Source organism: Herpailurus yagouaroundi, unplaced genomic scaffold (assembly GCF_014898765.1).
Source record: "Herpailurus yagouaroundi ecotype Mexico unplaced genomic scaffold, PumYag 197, whole genome shotgun sequence".
NCBI lineage: Eukaryota > Metazoa > Chordata > Mammalia > Carnivora > Felidae > Herpailurus > Herpailurus yagouaroundi.
The window spans coordinates 25,853,122-25,872,837 of record NW_024412428.1 but is presented as its reverse complement, the minus strand read 5'-3'; the positions used below and the strand labels follow the sequence as shown (position 1 = coordinate 25,872,837).

Genomic DNA, 19,716 nt, shown 5'->3' with positions numbered 1-19,716 from the left:
CGTGAGATCGTGACCTGAGCTGAGGTCGGACACTTAACCGACGGAGCCACCCAGGCGCCCCGGAAGGATGGTTTTTAAAGCTGGAATCCACCCAGGGTCTGCAGAGAACCAGAGTCTCCAGGGACCACATGCATGCGTGTGTGTATCTTTTTAGCGTCCAGAAGATTCTGATGCTGCCCATCCACCAATTAGCATCTGGGAACAAACTCGCCAGCTTAAACTTTGACTTAGTTTAAGCCGAAGCAAGGACTCAGCAGGAATACCCCCAAACTGAGCACTGCATCGACGCTGTGCAAGAGCTTTTCCTACCCGCGTTTTAAGCCTTTGGGGTTTGGAGTTCGGCAACAATGAGACGCTGTGTCTTGTTTTGCTCCAGGTCTTGTGTGTCTTTGTCATCCCAAGTAGATCACACACCGGAGTACAGGGCGCTGAGCCTCAACTCCCAAAGCTCTGTCCATGGTGCAAAGGCTAAGGGCTTTTTCCACGTCTCGACCTAAAAGACAATTCTCATCCTATGCAGACACGAGAATATTCTAACTTCGTGTCCGGGTGCCGCCATGTTGCAGTAACAACAGAAAAGCTGTCACTCAGCCAGTGGGTGCTTCCTTCTCGCTCACACAAGTCTGACCGGTGCAGGCTGGCAAAGCTTCCCTGCGAGGGGTGTCTCCATAGGCCAGCTCGCACAGCCTTCATAACACAGGGTCACCGCGGCACAGAAAGTGAGATGTAGGAGAGACACCACCCTGGCCCCGGAGGTGACGCTTCACTTCCATGCAGCATGACATTGGCCACCGCCAGTCGCATGGCCCAGCCTGTCTGCAGGGAAGACTGGGAAACGTTGGGGCGCACGCGGGTATTCGGTGAACTCTGTTTCTGCCATAACACTGACTCTATTTAGCATTTTAGAGTCAGTGTTTAGTTGAGGTCAGTTTTCTAGCCATCGCCTTTTCTTATCGAGGAAAATTTAGATTTCTTCTAAATCTCACTGCTCTCCTTAGGCCTTGAGGGCCCATCTGTGCAAAGCTCACAGACAGTGGCTCAGAGCAGGCCAGCTGTGTGCTACGGGTAAGTGACCATGGCATTTAGCACCCCAGCCAGGATACTTGTAGGCACGAAATGGGGTACTATAAATAATCATACCAGGACACCAAACGTAAATGGTGACTGTCCTGGGCAGATCAGGACGTACGGTCAACCTGCCCACGGATTGATGCACAAACTGTCATCTCGAGAGACACTGGATTCAGTTGGAAAGTTTTGCACTTTCACAAGCCCCTTGTCCACAGCATAAGGCAGACTCTCCTAAGAAATTCAGAATTTAAACAATAAAAGTGATACAGGTAACTGACTTGCCTCGGCAGAGCTGTGAGAACACCCAAGGATATCAATCCTATCTGTGCCCCAGGGTGAGTGGGGCATCAGATGGGACCCTGGGCAAAGCCAAGCCAGCCCCTTAATGGTGGGGCCGGGGGAGATGCCTGGAGTCAAGTTCCATCTGTGAAGTAACTAGAAAGTTTCAGCCTCGGATGTTCATAATGCTGTCAAAACAGAGGCATAAACTGTACCACTGACCTCTTGAAAGTCCTCAGTATACACACCTATACGCAGACTTCTATTTTTATCTTACTTGGACGGACACAAACTTTAAATAATTGCATCAGGGACACAATGAGAACTTAGTAGAACTGCATAGAGCTCCAGAAGAAAAGCCCACATGAATAGTTTTTAAACGGGCCATGAGATTGGTATAACTAATCCATTTCTTCTTGGTGGGAGAAGATGAAAGGAGGTGCAGAGAAGGGAAGGTAAGTCACTGCTAAAAAGAAAAGGCCAGAAAGAAATAAGCGTAGGGGCGCCTGGGTGGCTCAGTCGATTAAGCGTCCAACTTCGGCTCAGGTCATGATCTCATGATTCGTGGGTCCGAGCCCCACGTCGGGCTCTGCGCTGACAGCTCGGAGCCCGGAGCCTGCTTCGGACTCTGTGTCTCCCTCGCTCTCTGCCCCTCTCCCACTTGTGCTGTCTCTCAAAAATAAATAAAAGAAAAAAAAGAAAAGAAAAAAAGAAACAAGCGTAGAGTCATCACCCAAATTTTACTGCAATGTATTCTTAAGCATTTTACAATCTTCACACGTATTTAGGTTTTTCAGCCCCCCCATAAGATCGGTTGGACCCGCCAGTAGCTTTTCTGGAGGGCTTGCTGTGTGCCAGAGACGACTCAGGTACTCGTGAGAATACACTTGTACCCTCGTGTCCACCGCACTAAACAGCCCTCAGGGAGGTACTATAATTATCCTTGACTTACGAAGAAGACACTGAGACGCAGAAGGTTTGAAAAACTTGCCAGAGAGGCTGCTGCTGGTGACCAGGGGAGCTGGGACTCAGACCCAGGCAGCCGGGCCCCAGCCTCTGAGCTCTTTATCACGGCACTGCCCTTAACAGGGCCTAATCATAACGAACAGAAAGGGCTGGTTTGGGTTTTGTTTCATTTTTATTTTCACTGCTGTGTATTCCAGACATACAACAGTGCCTGGAGCTCCATAATGGTTCATGAAAGGAATGAATGAATGAGTCAGCAAGTGGTAGCCTCTTGGTGAATACATACTTTCAGCAAGACTGGAGTGGTGGTGTTGAGGGGGGGGCGGGGCAGAACTGAATTGTAGAAATGGCCCAGGACCAGAAATCAGGCCATTGGCTTCTCGCCATGGCTTCTGCCCATCACTCTTTTCTCTGGACCTTGAAATGTCCTCAGCCATACGTTTGAAGATGTCCTGCCCTCTCGCATCACAGGGCTGTCGTGGGAAGCAAATGATATGATGTGTGTGACATTGCTTTGAAAAAACTGTAAAATGTATGCAGATTATATATGCACGTAATTACATCTATGCATACAATTATATATGTGATCATTGCTGCAACCATATAATGATATAATAATAATTGCTACTCAGGACAGGTGGGGACTGCATAGGTTAAAGAAAAAAAAAAAAAAAAAAAGACTCACATTCAAAATCCTACCCCTACCAGGACCCTATCTTAGAACAACACGCTCTCAGCAGCAAGAATGCCCAGTGTGGGCAAGTGGGAAAGTGTGGATGGGTCAATGCAATCCATTCCAGCTGATGGAGAGAATTCAAAGTTCAGATAGTACCTCGGTGCCATGATTATCTATATTATTGTTATTCATAATCAGTAACAGAGGTTAGGCGAGACTGAGAATGGCTCTGGGCTCTGGAGGACCATCGGAATCTGTTAAGAGGCTGACCGACTGCTGGTTTCACTCTCATTGAATGTTTGGCATCTTCCAGTCTCCTCATAGGTCACTCCTGAAGGGAGTGGATGCAGGACATGTGGTCAACTCACATGGAGCTGGAGATTCCAAAAGGATGGGGAAGGGGGGCTGGGGGAGGAAAGGAAGATAGCGAGGAACGAAAGGAGGGGGAAGGGAGGGAGGAAGGAGGGAGAAGAAAACGGCGGGAGGGCAGAGATTTTCCGACATTTCAGTGATTCGCCTTATCCCCCACTCGGAATCCCCGGACGTGATTTGCTTGGGCCAGGCCACAGGCCCTGCCTGTCCCACCTCCCACACTCTCGACCTTCACTCCAGAACCACATCCCAGAGGGACGCGTCCTCAGGAAGGATGGGAGAAACGTGTCCAGTTCTGAGACCTGTATCCTTTCTGTATGAGAGAAAGGCTTATTTCTCCTCTGTCTTGCATCTTAACTATCATTTTGATAAACATCTTCAGGCTGGATAAGCTGGTGGTGGCGGGGGACGAGCGAGAACAGAACAAAGGTACATTTCTGGCAGTAAGGCGTGAACAGGATTGTCGGAGTAAGACGCAGGAAACGGGCGCTAGATGCTGCGGACTGAGCGTGTCTTCGGAGCTCAGGACGAGCAGAGAGCCGGGGCCTGGGGCTGCTTCCTGGGCTCGTAGGCTCCTTAAAGGCTTCACGAGCACGAAGTCACGTCGTGGGGCCCACAGCATCTGGCATCCTCGGGAACCCCCCCCCCCACCTTTCACACTGGTCCTGGGGGCACAATCTAATTGTCCTTTGAGGAAGTCAAGGTGGTTGCCAGAACACAAGACGACTTTCAATACGATGGTGGCACAAAAGGTATCTGTTTATTAGGCAGACCTCCACTAAATCGGAGTTTGCCCTCTCTTCTGGTAGGTGTTTTGGGAAAATAAAAGGAGAGAGGTTGGTGGCATTGTTCCGTGCTCTGTATGTGGGAAAACTCAGGCTTTTTACATAGTAGGAAAATACTCCATTTGTTCCCTGCCTAATACGGTGGAGAACCTGGCCGGGGGGGGTTTCTTTGCTGCAAAAAGCAGAGGATGGAAACCGAGCAGGAGCGTGCAGTTCTGTGAATTAAGGTCATTTACTGGCAGAAGTCACCAAACCTGTATTTCAAGGGACATCTCTCCAGCTCTCAGTCTCTTGGGCTGGCCTGCAGCCCTGAAGGGACTGGGCTTAGCTCCAAACCCTCTCAACCTGAGCGAAACCTAAAAGATGCCTCTCCCCATTTTCTACAATCAGGGCCGCTACCTAAAATTATCGTTTATTTGTGTTGGAAAAGATTCCTGCTGCTTTCCAACCTGGCCAGCCTCCCCAGGGGCTGAGGAGGGGGAAAGTCACTGATGTAATCACCCAGCTTGGGATTTGCTGCCATTTGCACCCGGGACAAGAGGAAGCCAGCGCACAGCCTCCCCTGCGCACCAATGCCACAGGGAGGCTGGGCAGAGTGACAGAGGACCAGCCATCAAAGCAGCCCTGAAAGCGAGGGCTCGTGCTTTTCCCTAGTAAGCCACCTTGACAAATGTCCCTTGAGGGGGCCGGGGGTGCCTCTTTCTGCCTCTGTCCGTCTCAGTCTCTCACCAAGGAGCAGTTATCGCTACTCTGTGTCTAACACGACTACTTATTCTCTCCCCTGGACTTGGGTGTTCAATTAGCATTGCCTCTTCAAACTGCACGAGCTGTGGCCCGCTGGCTGGTCTCCAGCGTCCCCCCCTCAGTCCAGCGCAGGCTGCACCCTGTCCCCTTCCCCAAGCCAAGCCAGCTCTTGCATTGTCTCACCTGAGAGGCCCGAAAGCTTCTGGATGATCTCCCGCAGCCTGAGAGGGTATGGGGCTGACGCAGACGGTCACTGGGCCTGGCGATCTGCCCTTTGCTTGGGGCCGAGGTTCTGTTCGTGCAGCCACCAGCAGCTCCGGGCACCAGGACGATGCCGGGGACAGCAGTGTTTTCCAGGCCGCCAGCGCAGGAGCCGGCCCCGCTGGGGTAGAAACCCTCCTTGGGACGCTTCTCAGCCTCCACGGAGAGAGGAGATCACATTTTTTAAACGTTGACCCAAAAAGGCCCCCTGTGATGGCCCAGATTGAAAATCAGTGTAGACCCGTGTCCCGCCCTTGACCTTTCAGAGCCATCACAAAGTGGGGCAGGGCCTCAAGGCACAGGTGGGGGACGGAGCTCCAGCCGCACAGCGTCGTCAGGGCCCGGAAGGGCCAGGACCCATCTCCGCCCAGGGAGCCCCGGGCTGTGTGGGCTTCACCCTCAATCCGACGCAATCTGGGAAGGGGTTCCCTCCGGCCAAAGGTGGGAGGAGACCCAGAGGGTTTACAGGGGTAGGAGGGCAGGCACGAAGGCTCAGGCGCACCGCGGAATCTTTACTATTAGGGCTGAGGCGGTATGTGGCCACCAGGCCCCTCCGTCACCATCCCTGGGACCTAGATGGCTGTTGCCAGGCAGACTCTCAACGCACAGTGTGCTGAGGCGCTTCAGGGAATCCAGAAAATCGTGTTCCTTCACACAACGGAGGCTGCGCTATTTAGATTTAAAAATACAATGAGAGAGGAAGAGGAACAGAGTCAGCTTCATGGGAGAAGAGCCAGACAAGGGAGCCCCGCCCAGATTCCACCTTTCCTTGCATCTCTGGGGCTTCCGGGATCAGCTCCTGCCCGCCCCACCCCCCCCCCCCCCCCCCACTTCCCTTCCTCTCTCTCGTCCACCACACTCTCCACCTCTGCAATAATCAACAACGTCCACATGGCACTTACCGTGCCAGGTACAGTTCCAAGTTCTCTTCAGGACACTTAGCTCCCAAAACTCTCTGAGGAAGGTTGTTTCTTTGCATCACTTCTCCTCTCTGCTGCCTCGGTCTCTACCCCACCCTTGCCCCGCGCCGTGGGTTTTCTCACACACGCTTTTACACCCCCCCCCCACCCCCCCACAACTTGGACCTCTGTCTCTCTCACGCGGCCTCGTCTACGGTTTCCCAGGAAGCGAACCCTCTCCTCAGGGAAGGAAAGGCCTCAGAGAATGAAGACCTTCATCAAGTTTTCCTCTTGCTGGGCCATCTGGAGATCAGCTGAGCTACCCTGCACTGGGGCTGCCTGGAGGGGCCCGGGGGCTGAGTCCCCCCTCACTCCATTCAAGCTTGTGGGAAAGGAAGCACACTCCCCTGTTTATGGCAGCCCCACCGACTCCATGCTGGGCTGCCCGACCTGGCAGGGCCCCGACCCAGAGCCGGGCTGGCTCTGGGGAGGGGTCTGCCCTGTCTTCTGAGGGAGGAGACAGGCAGAGAGCAAGGGGGGAAACCACAGAGGACAATCGCCTTTCGTGGAGAAGGCCGTGTGGCAGCAAGGCCAATTAGAGAATGGGGACCATGGGTTCGGATCCTGGCTGGCCCACTAACTACGCCAGGATGCCTGGCAGATCACCAGCCCTCAGTGGGTTTCCGGTTTTCCCACAGGGAACTGGATTATATTCGTTTTTTTTTTTTTTTTTTTATTATTATTGTTATTATTTTAGGGACGGTTTTTCCCTTGCAAACAAAATCAGAAAAACCCCATGTATAAAAATACACGCGAGCCGGGGCAGGAGGGCTCAGCACCACGCCCTCAGCAACAGCCCTGACCAGATTTGTTCCGTTCATAAGCCTTTCAGAGGGCAGACTGTGGGCCCTCCATGGCATCAGGGTGTGGGAATGTTGAACACGGTTCCCTGGCCACCAGGAACCTACAGTCCAGCGGGGAGAGACCCATGCGAACAGACAACGGCCGCACACCTTAATAGGTGACAAAATTCAGGGGCGTCAGTCAGTTAAGTGTCTGACTTCAGCTCAGGTCATGATCTCACGATTCTTCATGAGTTCAAGCCCCAAGTGAGGCTCTCCACTGACAGTGCGGAGCCTACTTGGGATTCTTTCTCTCTCTGCCCCTCCCCTACTTTCTCTCTCTCTCTCTCTCTCTCTCTCTTTCTCAAAATAAATAACCTTTAAAAACAATAGGTGATATAATTCTCAGGAGCCACCCACAAACAACCGTTGTTCACCTCAAAGGAAAAGTGATCTACAATTGCTCATCCACTCCTGGGCATATACCCCAAAGAATGGAAAGCAGGGACTCGAGATATTTGCGCACCCGTGCTCAAGACAGCATGATTCACAATAACCAACACGTGGAAGCAACCCAGTATCCTTCGGTGGATGAACTGATAAGCAAAACGTGGTCTGCACATCCAATGGAGTATTGTCCAGCCTTACGAAGGCAGGAAACGTTCTGACACATGCCACATGAATGAACCTTGAGAACATGACACTAAGTGAAATAAGGCAGTCACAAAAAGACAGATACCGTATGATTGCACTTGTATGGGGTACCTAGAGTAGTCAGAGTCCTGGCAACAGAAAGCAGAATGGTGGGTGCCAGGGGCTGGGGGAGGAGGAGTGGGGAGTTGTCGGCTGATGGGTGTCGAGACAAGACACCCACAAGACATTGGGTGTCTTCTTCCGGACATTTCTGGAGATGGATGGCGATGATGGTTTCACAACAATGTGAATGCATTTAATGCCACTGACCCGTACACTTCAAAACGGTTGAGATGGCAAATTTCATGTGACGCGTATTTTACTCACAATAGTTTTAAAAATTGTTGATGTGGCTCAGGCCACTCTTGATTTCGGTCCAGGTCATGATGTCACAGCTTGGGAGATCGATCGGCCCCCACGCCGGGCTCTGCGCTGACAGCATGGAGTCTGCTTGGGATCTTCTGTCTCTCTCTGTCTCTCTCTGTCTCTCTCTGTCTCAAAATAAATAAACACTAAAAAAAAATTGTTGAGTCTTTGGGTCAAAAGTGGCCAAGGTTTCGCATGGGCTGTGGTGGAGAAGTACAGACAAGGCTTCTCAGCCTGCTGGGGTTCCAGGCCCCAGGCCTACCTCTGTTCCACTCCCCGCCCCCCTAACCAGGCATAAGGAATCTTCTTCATGGTCTCAAGGATTTTGCATATGCTGTTCCTCTCACCAGACGCTTTTCCCCCAGGTATCTCCCTGGCTCAAACCCACCAGGCTCTCTCCTCAGATGTCACATCCTCAAAGAACCCTTACTAACATCACTAAAATAATGTGCCCATGTGCATGTGCGCACACACACACACACACACACACACACACTCACACACTGCCTAGCACCCACCTTACCTAGATTTACTTTCTTCATAGCACTTACTACCATCTCCTGGGTTGGCATTCAGATATTTATTTGTTTCTTTTCGGACTCCCCTGCCAGAACATAACAAGCTTCACCACGACAGGGACATTGTTTTTTCCTCACCGTTCTCTCCCCCATGGCTGGCATATTGTAGGTGCTGCTGATATGAATTTTTTGAAAGAATGACAACGAATAAACAAATGAATGACAGCTCGCCTGCACAGCTCACCAAGCCTCCACTCTGGAGCCCCATCTGGTCACAGGCCCGCCTACCTGGCATTGTCTTTTTTGTATTTACCTCTCTCGAGAACTTGGCCGAGAGGTGATGTCCGACTGAGGACAGGGGTCGAGGATTTGATTCCAACTCGCAGCTAAGGAAGAGCTATTACCATCTTCTCCTCTACTTGGCTTTACGGTTCAGATCCCAGGCGAATGACAGATGGTGAGCCGGGAAGGGAGAGTCGATTTTAGAGAACGTAGAACTCAGTGTTTAAAATAGAATCCTACAGTCTTTGAGGTGGAGAGGGCCGCAGACTTGGGCTGGGCTTGAAACAGTGAGACGATTGCAAGTGGGCTGCATGGCCCTGGCCGCTACCAGCCCCCGTGACATAGGCCGGCCTGGGTGTCCTCTTGGTCAAGCTCCACAGATAAGCAGGGCACTACGAAATGCCTCTGCTGAGGAGGAGAAGAGCTGCTGTTGGCAGCAAGGGCACAGAGGAGAGGCCCAGGAACCCTCGGACAGGCACTCGAGACGAGCTGTCCTCTCCAGGCTCGCTCCAGAGCACTCCAGTGATCCCCGACATTGACTTCCATGAAACAGATGCTTAAAATCACTCATACACACCGGCGTGTTTGAAGAGCTTTCACTTGCCCTTCCCCGCAAACTGGGCCAAACCTAAAAAAAGGCCAACTTGGGGTAAGATTCTCCGAAAACCTGAAGATAGAATGGCGATGTTGTTTGATTTTTTTTTCAAGGCCGTGAAGCCAAGTCCCGTTAGATGCACCATCGCTGTGACACTATTGCATTCTCATTCATGATGCCTTAAATTCTACCGTTGGAGTCACAGACTCTCCGGGATGGAGGGAATGCTGAAGGTCACTGGGCCAGTGCTGCTTAAGCTGTGGGTTGGAATTATTTTTCAGGTCATGAAATCAATTGAGCAGACCACAAGCGGAATTTGAACTTGACACAGAACAGAACGAAATAGAGAATATCGCAGTGTGTCGCACACGGCAAAGGTAGGCATTGCTTCACCAAACTTCTCATTCAAACGTGCGTGTGTCTACAGCACTGCAGTAGTAGCTATGTTTCTTAATATGAATCCTGGCCCCCCCCTCCCGCCCCCCAAAAAATGAAAGCTACTCCCTGGGTACATTTTCCACGGAGGACTCAACACTCCTATATCCAGCCCACGTTGAATCATTTCTTAATCCTCGGATTTATTAAGTGTCCGTGGCATGGAAGGCGCTGTTCTGGCCCCGGAGAAACAAAGATGAATAGAGAACACTGTGTTAGGCAGGGTCCCGGCAGGAACCAGGTGGCATGCCTAATTGGGTAATACGAGGAGAGTTTAATAAAGGAGCTATTTATCTAGTAGGCAGGCTATAGGGAAACCGAAAGAGATAGTGCAGAACCCGGGGCTGTGAACAGCATCGCAAGGCTGGAAGGGGTGAGGGAAGGGAGGTGTTTCCAGAGCCCAAAGCCACGTGGAGAGGCCTTTCTGACAGGAGCTGTCGCCTTCCGTTCAGGGAGGCAGCCTGTTCACAGTAATCCTGCAGGGAAGGAGCCGGAGGGATGAACATCTCAGCCTCACTGTCCTCTCTGTTTCTCATCTCCTGCCAACGAACGCGCTGGCCTACCAGGCCCAGGGTGCCATGACGCAGTCCACATGGGAAAGCAGGGTGACGGGGGCGGAGAGTGACTATGGAGTTCAGACAGAGCATGACCCGTGCTAACAAAATCTCTGCCCTCCAGGAACTTCTATTCCATGGATGGCCAGGTATGTAATCCAAAAAACCCACAGGTACCCCCATGCTGGCAGAGAGGTATTAACGAGGACTTCTGGAAGCACCTGCAAAGAAGCACTTGCCTCTCCGCGTAGGGTTAGGGATGGCTCGCCAGGGAGAAGACACTCTTTCTGCCCAACACCCTTCCTTGGGAACCACCCTCTCTGTTTCCCTCCCTGCAGAAAGGGTCCTGGTTGGTCCCGGACATGGTGCTCCGCCCCTCTGCTGCAGGGACCAATCAGAGTGAGTCTTTAATCCCCTGGCCACAGTGATTGGCTCAGGGAAGGGCCAAAGTTCGGCCCCACGGACTCTTACGTGAGAATCTCCAGCTAAGGACCAAACTGTCTTTTGCCTCTGAATTCTGGTTGCTGGGAGGTTGTGAAATTAGAACTGTCGGCTGCCATCTCTCCCCTTTCCCCAGTAAGTGTAAATATCCAACCTAGGGGGGAAATGGAGGCAAGGCAGAGACTCATTTTACTGGGAAATAGTTTATGTTCCGGGTTACTGTATGTTCGGGCATATGCTGCATGTATGATCACTTCTCCTTTTAAGTTAGTTGGAGTTGAGCTTCTGTCCCGGTTCAACACGCAAAGAAAACCGCATGTGCAAAAGTATGGAGGGGAGAAAGCGGATGGCATATTGAGGGACCGGCTGGGTTTGTGGTCTGGTGCTGGCGAAGTGGGCAGAAATTGGATAAGGCTCTAACAGTGGGCTTGGGTCAGATGCCGAATGTACGAGCATTCATGAAGGGGGTTAAGCAGGAAGTGACACGAACAGATGTGCATTTTAGAAAGCTCACCCTGAGAGCCATGTAGAGGACAGGTGGAGGTGAGCAGGCCTGGGAGGAAGGGGGCTACGGCAGAGCCTGGGGTGACCTGGTGGGCGTGCAGAGCTCAGCTGGGGACACGCGGGAAGGAGGGCAATGCTGGGATGCAGGAGGGATTGAGGGGAGTGAAAGAGTCTAGAATTCGTACCAAAGTGCCAGTTTGGGTGAGAAGGTGGATGACAACATAAATGGGATCTTACTTCCCACATCTCACGACTTGGAGGGCCTTCTCCTTCCTCAACATCATTTCCTGAACGCATTCTGGGTTTACCCATCGCATATGTAAGACATGGGGGCCCAGAATAGGACGTATTACTCCAGATGTGGTTTGACCAGTGGAGGACTTGGGCCATGACACATTTTCATGAATGGAGCCCATCCATCCAGAGGCTCTTCCTCAAAATCATTTCACTACGGTGACTCGTGAAACACATCACTGTCTAAAACCCCTAAGTCATCTTTAACACAGGTTCCAGATCACTTTTGTCATGCGGTGGTGAATATTTTTTCAAGTGAATAATTCTTTTACCCTATCTGAAATGCAAGCCTATGACATTAAGTTTAGCACGCCTTCCCTGCCTCTGAAAACCGCACCTCTCCAATTCTTTTCCTCTGATCGAATGCAACCGGCAAGCATGAAGCGAAGAGTCTGGAACGGGTACTATGGGGAACGCGTGAAAAGGACACGTTCTTCCGTTTCCAAGAAGCTTAGAATCCAATTATATGTCTATAATGAGGTATACGTATAATTATTAAAAGTCCTTGGAAGTCTCCAGTTGTGAAACATTGGCGTGGAGTGCTCGCTATGATTTTGAAGGGCCCGGGAACATCCACCATGAGGTTCATCGCAACATCTTCCCGGGCTGGCAAGTCTGAATGCTTTCACCGTGTCAACTTCTGATTGCCTGTCATCTGTCCACATTGCAGATAATTCAGATTTGTCACTGGTACTTCGCCTCTGTGACCTTTGCCCTAGAATATGTCCCCTGAGTCTATTCATTATGGGTTGGTACCATTCTCTGGCTTCTCTTTTCTGGGGTTGATCTTTTGTTTATTTCCCCAGATCTCACCAACTTCTACAGATGCGCCTTACAAGGGGTGGTAACAGAAAGCAGGTTTCTTGATATGCCTTTTGCAGGTGTTATGTAAAGTCTCTTAAACTCACAATTTCCCCCTCCTGTTCAGGCAACTCCCGCCTACCTCGGTACTCATCACCTGAGAATATGTTCCTCAGCGAGTCTTGCTGGAACCACTAGGCCATCAACCTCTTTCTGGTTCTCCTGGATCACCTTTTTATTCAATCCCAGGAGCCAGGCCGTGGGCTGTTGTGAGTCACCCACACCATTACAGTGGCCCTTTTCTAGGGATTGTGGGGAGCCTGACACAGAGCTCTCAGGACAGGGCAAGATGTGCAAATCTATTCATCCTTCCAGTATTTTCTGAGTGCCTACTGTGTATCAAATGCCCTGGGTGAGCAGGAGCGTCCCCCCATCCCCACCCACCCCCCACCCCGAATGGAGTTGGGAGATGGGGGAAGGCGGGCCAGCTGAGCCCAGATGAAAGAAGGAGAAGGCAGGGGAAAATGACTGGCCCGAGAAAGGGAGGAGTGTGGCTTCTCTGTGCCCCAGGGTGCGCGGGCTGGAGGGAATAGAAGAGGCTACCCGATGAAGGACCAGAGGAAGCGTTTTAATCATAAGCCATAGGCTCAGACTTGTATTTCCTTCTTTGTTAGATAGCCTAGAAGCTCAGAACTGAATTTGCAGCCCACTGCTAGAAACTAGAGGGCCCATCCATGTGCGATTTGGAGATTAATTGACCTTTCCATCATCCGGTTTTCCCTTAGTCCCCGTGTCCTCATTTACTAACTTCCATTGTACTCTGTGCATCTCTGCAAGCCCCGCCAGGTATCAAGAGATCTACCCTGTGAGCACGGTTACTCTCATAACGCCACCTGAGTTAAACACTTGTACGCCCATTTTATACAGAAGGAAACCTAAGTTGGGAGAAATTCGGGAACTTGCCCACATGGCCTTAGCATCATTTCACTCATTCTGGGGACTTGCTCAATGTCTCGCTTCCCCCAACAGATGGCAGATACAAGGAGGCAGCGATGGGGGTCTGCCATTGGGGGGGAGGGGGGGGTGTGGGCGTGTCCACCTCATGAGCTGGAGGTCCCAGCCCCGGCTGCCCACCGCTGACCCACCCTCCCTGCCCGGGGCTACAGGATCCCTTGACCTGAGCACCATCCACCCCCGCCCTCTGCCACACTGGCCCCTCCCCTCCTGCTTTGGTTCCCTGCCTGCTGCCTCCTCAAAGCCTCTCCTCTGTCCTCCACCTGTACATGCTTTTACAGAAGACTTGTCATTTCACTCAAGTACACCAAGTAACTGAAACCAGCCTAACAGGTGGCTGCCTTTAGAACTACATTTTTCGGACTAAAGCAAGCTGAGCAACGATTCTGACCTGACCAACTCATTTCATGATGAGTTAACTCAGGTTCAGAGACGGTGGGTGGCTCCCCGCAGCTGGCTAATAGCCATTTTGGGGGCGAGGCTCTGGTCCCCAGGCACCTTAAAAATGTTCTGCCTGGTATTTGTAGTGTCAGTTTGTTCATTTGGAAACATGAAGAGTCCATGTTGAATTGGGTCTGCTCCTAAAACTAAGTCGTTTGATATACTTAGAAGGGCTGGTGAGCGTTTGTTTTTAAGAGATGTTAAGCCACAGCCCCGTGATTTGTTCTGCCTCAGATACTCAGAAAACAGCCCTACGTGCTCTGGGCCACAGCTGTCCTCCCCCTCTCCCCACTCACTCACAACTGTCACGCTGGCCATCTCATCCGCTCGTCAGCCTTCCCCCCCCCCCCCACACACACTAACATCCCGGAGAGCCCCGGGGAGCCATGATAAAGCACTAACACACTTGGGGCACTTCTATGCACCAGACACTGTTCTGAGCACAGAGCCACCACTGCAATCCACATTGTGCAGGGGAGGAAACTGAGGCCCTGAGAGGAAAACAATTTGCCCAAGGTCACAGGTGGTAGCACTAAGAGTCCCCTAAATGCCTGACTGTAGCAGGTCTCCTTTACCAGTACAGGACCGTCTGTAAAGTTCAGCTCTGGCCCCAGGTCCCCTCTCCTGAGCTCCAAATCCCGGCAACCATTTGCCCACTGGGGTCCCCACCAGGTTATCCCAGAACCAACTCAAAGCTGAATTCGACTCCTTGCCTCCAAACTGGCAGGCTGCATGGCTGGCACCAGTAATGGCTGGTCCTCCGTCCCTTGATTCCCTTACCCACCACCTGCTACTTGTTCACTTCATTCCTAGATAGTTTCAGGTCCCCTCCTTCCTCCCAGCGTCACAGTCACTGCTCATGGCTACAGTTTCCGAAGTGGTCTCTACGCCCAGTGCCAACCATAGCCCTTGCCTGGTCCCTCACCCCCAGCCTGCCCCCCCCCCCAAACAAGTGCCAGTGCAGGAGTTCTAAGGGCAAATCTGAGTACCTTCCCACCGACCTCAGCTCTCGGCGGCCCCAAGCATGACCACAATGCTCCCTGTAGCCACACTGCTGGCCTCCATTGGGGCGAGCAGACTGGCCTTGGCTGCAAGACCTGGTTCCAGGCCAGACCATCTGGTTTCACATATCTCTGCTCTCCCCACTCTTCTTCCTTGGAATGCCCTCCTCCCCTTCCCTCAGTGACCAGGACTGGACGTTTCCTCCTTTGCTCCAAGCCTGCCTCTTACACTTATGCTCAGGGGCACCTGGGTGGCTCAGTCGGTTCAGCATCGACGTCAGCTCAGGTCATGATCTTGCAGTTGGTGAGTTCGAGCCCTGCCTCGGGCTCTGTGCTGACAGCTCAGAGCCTGGAACCTGTTTCGGATTCTGTGTGTGTGTGTGTCTCTCTCTCTTTCTCTCTCTCTCTGTCTGCTCTTCCCCCTCTTGCACTCTGTCTCTGCCTCTGCCTCTCTCAAAAATAAATAAACATTAAAAACATTTTAACGTATGCTCATCCAGCACCCTTTCTGGGTTACGATGACTTAGTTTCCCATCTCCCCTCCAGGAAGCGGGAGCTATGGTGGGCCCTCATAGCTCAGTAGTGCAGGTAGGAGTTACATCCGGGTCTCTTTGGATGTGGGTGGATGGGTAGGGAGAGGGAAGAAGGAGTGGCATAAAGCTCTGCCAATCAGTGTGGCATTCACTTGTGCAAGGCCCTCAGCTCTACCCGGGCCCCTGTGGGCCCAACGACCCCAAGCAACTCCATCCTGCCCACATCTGCCACCCCCTCCCCCCACCCCTTCCAGCTTCCCAGCAGCACCCCCAGTGAGCCCCCCACCCCAGTCCGGGACGTGAATCCCTCCCCTCAGCCACCACGTCCTTACCTCAAGGGCTTCCCTTAACTAAACTGGGAAGAGTGGTTGGAATCTGCCAATGGATGGTGAACAGTAGCCCCGCCCCCCCAACCCGCCACTACCCCACCCTGCCCTCTGCAGTCCTAGAGGGAGCCACCAACGTTTGCTCTCTCTGACGTGAGCACTCAGTAAATATTTGTGGAGCAAAGGCATGTCCTATAAACATTCGTTACAATTAACGCGCAGCTTATCTCCGCAAGAAAAAACTTGCTTTGCTAAAGCAAAGCATCAGGATTTTCCGACATTTGAGGTTAGCAGATTTCAGAAGGCTGTTTTGGCGAAATGAATGCGGATTCCTTGCCCAGAGTTGCCTGGGCCCCCGGCCCCCTCTAGGTGAGAAGGAAGGGGCCACTGGGCCCCACGAGACGCTCACTGCTCCATACCTGTGTCCCAGCCCCAGGCGCAGGCTAGGTGACCCACAAGTAACACGCTGCTGCTCTAAGTGGCAGGCTGGCATGGGCCCCGTCAGACTGGCCCCTGCTGTCAGTGGGGGTGGGGCCCCGGGGGGGAGGCTCCTGATGCTGACTCCCCCCCCCCCCCAAAGAGATTCAGGCTTCTGATGATGAGACAGGCACAGGCTTCAAACCTTTCCCTTGGGAGCACTTTGCTGTGCCTTGTTGTTGTTGTTTTTAAGTTGCCTTCACTGAATTCACACGGCTGGGAGATGGGTTTGCCCTGAACTTTAATTTGGTGGAGAAGTGATTTTTTGGAAACATACTCGGTGGTCCTTCTGTCAGACACAAATTGACCAAATGTTTCCTCAAAAGCGAATGTGTCTGGCTAAGCTACGTACGCCACGCTCCCTGCAAGAGGTTTAGAGAGCCTGGAAGAGCAGGTGGAGAAAAGAATGTGTGTGGGGAAACCCCATGGTGCAGTGCGCCTGAACACTCCCTGTCAGCACTTCCCGGGGTGGGCAGGGGTCTAGTCAGCTTCCCCATCGCTGTCGAGCTGTGATACGCTCCGATCAGCTACGTTTGGTTTCGCTCTCTTTGCAATGGATTATGAATGATTCCCTCTGGTTTGTTTTGTTTCGTCTTGTTTCATTTTGCTATTGTTAAAAGCATCGGCAAAATTTTTGTACACATCTTGTAACATAATCGTTATTTCCTTAAGAAAAACTTCCAGCAGCGGGACCTCTGGACCGAAGCCGACACACGCATTTAAGGTTGGGGGTACTTACTGCCAAACCGCTCCACAAAAATGTCAAAACACATGCAGGGTGAGCCTATCCGCACACCTTTCTCGACGCATTTGTTACTTCTGGTTCGCTACACAGCCTGAAAACAAACAAACAAACAACACCCTCCATCTGACTCCTGGTAACTCGAAGGTATTTATGCAGCTCCCAGGGTCTCGATGAGTTCTTGTCCTAAGGTGAAAAGGAGGCAATTCAGAGTGTCGACCCGCTTCAAACCTCTCAAGCCAGGCGCCTCCTCCTTGGTGTCCCACAGTAGCCTGCCCACCTTATCCCAGCAGCCTCCTCACCTGCTAGAGCATTCAGTTCGGTGATTTTCCCGGAGACAAATCATTTCCACCTGCATCCAAAGGGCCAAAATTATTCCAAAGCACCAGCACCATGATTCACCTCCTCGCAGTGGTTTCTGGCACCAGGCTCTCGGTCTCAAAGGTGCCCACCCGCAGCGACCAAGACTTTGCTGGAGATGCAGGTGCATGGTAGCTGAGGAATGGCGCTCACAAGCCGGGAAGAGAACTCCGTGCTACATCCACCTTGCACGGGGAGGGACCAGAGTGCCTCCTTTCTTCCCCGACCTCTGAGTGTCATTTAGCGTTTTCTTCAGTAATGAACTGGCCACTACCACCTACAGTGGAGACTGGATTATGAGTAGAAATCATAAGTATTTCCAGCTCCATTATGAATGTTGCGCATATTTCAAAAGGCCGTTAAGGTCATCGCCGCCTTGAAATCGCGGGAATTAACGAGAGCTGGATCTTAATATTTAACGTGTGGCTACGTGTTATTTATTACTGCAACACGAATTTATTTTTTAAAATATTCTGAGAATTGCATCGTAATCTTTTTTACGATCCTGTATAATTAATTTTAGTATTTAAGCCTTGTTCTAAAAAAGAAAAAGAAGTAATCCACTCCTTGACAAAGACTGTAAAAAAAAAAAAAAAAGCCTTGTTCTGAGAAGGGTTCGCCATACACCTAAGGCATCCAAGACAGGAAAAAAAGTTTAAGAATCCTGGAGGAGGAAGCTAAGATCTGGGTCCTGTTACGCATGGGTAACTAAGCCTTCTGTTCTGTAATCCCAGAATTACAAAACATTCCTCTGGGGGCAGAAGGATAGAGACCCTTTCCTATTCACTCATTCATTCAGCAGACATTTATTTAGCATCTACAAAGGGAGGCACACTGGAAACAGGACACCAAGGCAGCCCTGGCGAGGAAATAGCTGAGCCTGGCAGGTAAGAGGACGGGCAGGACCCGGAGGAGCCAAGGCTCAGACAAAATGAAGATTCCAACAGCTCACGGTTGTGAAATCCACGGAAAGGTGGAAATGCCATTAGAATAATTGCGGGCTCCCCCAGGAGAGCTCCTATCACCAGACGACTCCCCATCCACCTTGTCAAAATCCTACCCATTCCTCAAGATCAGAGCTCTGCTCCCTCCCCTTCCAAGCTGAAGTTCATCTCTCCCTCCCCTCAACGCTCTCCCTGGGACTTCAGCACTGTCGCTCTTTATTTGTGTTATTTATGAGCCTGACTCGCCTCCGGGATCAGAGTCTTCAGTGTGGTGCCGGGTGGCTCGGGTGCCCAGAGGTCTGGTTTCGAGCTCTGCCCCCTCCAGTTCTCAGCTGAGCGATTTGCACTGAGCTGAGCGGGCAGTGCTGTAACACAAGCACGCCCAGCCCTCTCTTTCAAGTTTCCTCCTCTGTTCCCCACCACTCAAAACGTGATTTCCGGACCCGAGGGCTGCTTCGGCACAGTGGGCTCGGTGGCCCGGCGTCTGCATCTCTGCCGAGAAGCCCTTTTCCACCCGATTTGCCTCATCTGCCAAGACTCAGTCAAGTTGCTTCCTTCTGGAAGTTTTCCTGACACTCATCATCCACCCTCTCCGGCATCCCAGGCAGAAATGACTCTTTCCTCCTTGGTGCCCTGCCGCATCCGGCACACTTGATTCTGACAGCTGTCTGAGTCCCTTCCGTCAAGACAGGTACCAGGTCACTTTCTCATTTGCGGCCTCAGCATCTAAAAGGCAGTACTTATTTGCTGAATGAAGGAGTGGAGGAATGGATGAATGAATGAATGAATGAATGAACGAACGAACGAACGAGTGCCCCTCCTCTTCTTCTCCCCACCTCTCCCCGCCTCTTCTCTTTTCCTTCCAGTCACTTTAGGTTCCAGGGCTGTCGTGGCCACTAAGTCTGTGATCACAGATAAGTGACTTCATGCCCCTAGGACTCAATGTCACCTTCTGTAAGAGAAGGGAGGGGACAGAACCAGACACTGTTTAGGGAACACCCCACCTCCCATCTCCTGAGTACTGTGACTTTATTAACGTAACCGTGTAGGGGTCAGTCATGCCAGGATAGAAGAATTTCCCGAGGCCATGCCCTCTGTCCCCGGCATCCACCCAGGACCGATGTGCCCACCCTCGTGTCCAATTGGTCGCGCAGTCCTCTCCAACCTACGGCCTTTTTGTCTTTAAATCCCACCCCACCCCTTTACCGGAAACCACTGCTCACGCAGGCCTCCGTTTCTCCCAAGTGCACTATATCTTAGTTGCTGCCCGAGTGACGGCCTCCTCACAAGAGTCCATCCTGCCTTCTGCACAGCCCCCAGGCCACCTGCTTGGGGGCAGAGGCTTCTGCAGAGACCACGAGGTCTGGATTTGCTGTCCGAATTAATTGATGTCAGTTGCTTCCTTCCACAAATCTTCTGTGTGGTTCTATCTTCGGTGCTTTGCTCAGGCCTCCGGGCTTGGCCATGTGAACTTTCCGCGCAGACGGGGGGGGGGGGGGG

At 51.9% G+C, this 19,716-nt stretch overlaps 2 long non-coding RNA genes across 3 annotated transcripts; one reads left to right on the top strand and one right to left on the bottom strand.

Annotated features, from left to right (window-relative positions):
* Positions 1-2,145: 2,145 nt before the first annotated feature.
* On the bottom strand, positions 2,146-7,969 carry LOC121012994 (uncharacterized). 2 transcript variants are annotated; one of them, XR_005782446.1, is made up of 3 exons: positions 7,916-7,969; positions 5,077-5,823; positions 2,146-2,789 (listed from the first exon to the last, which is right to left on the bottom strand). It is a non-coding gene; the product is annotated as an uncharacterized LOC121012994 (long non-coding RNA). The 2 variants fall into 2 exon arrangements; XR_005782445.1 differs by lacking the exon at positions 7,916-7,969 and having other exon boundaries at positions 5,077-6,833.
* A 1,127-nt stretch (positions 7,970-9,096) lies between these two features.
* Positions 9,097-11,436, top strand: LOC121012993 (uncharacterized). The gene is made up of 4 exons (XR_005782444.1): positions 9,097-9,403; positions 9,631-9,726; positions 10,237-10,487; positions 11,051-11,436. It is a non-coding gene; the product is annotated as an uncharacterized LOC121012993 (long non-coding RNA).
* Positions 11,437-19,716: the final 8,280 nt, after the last annotated feature.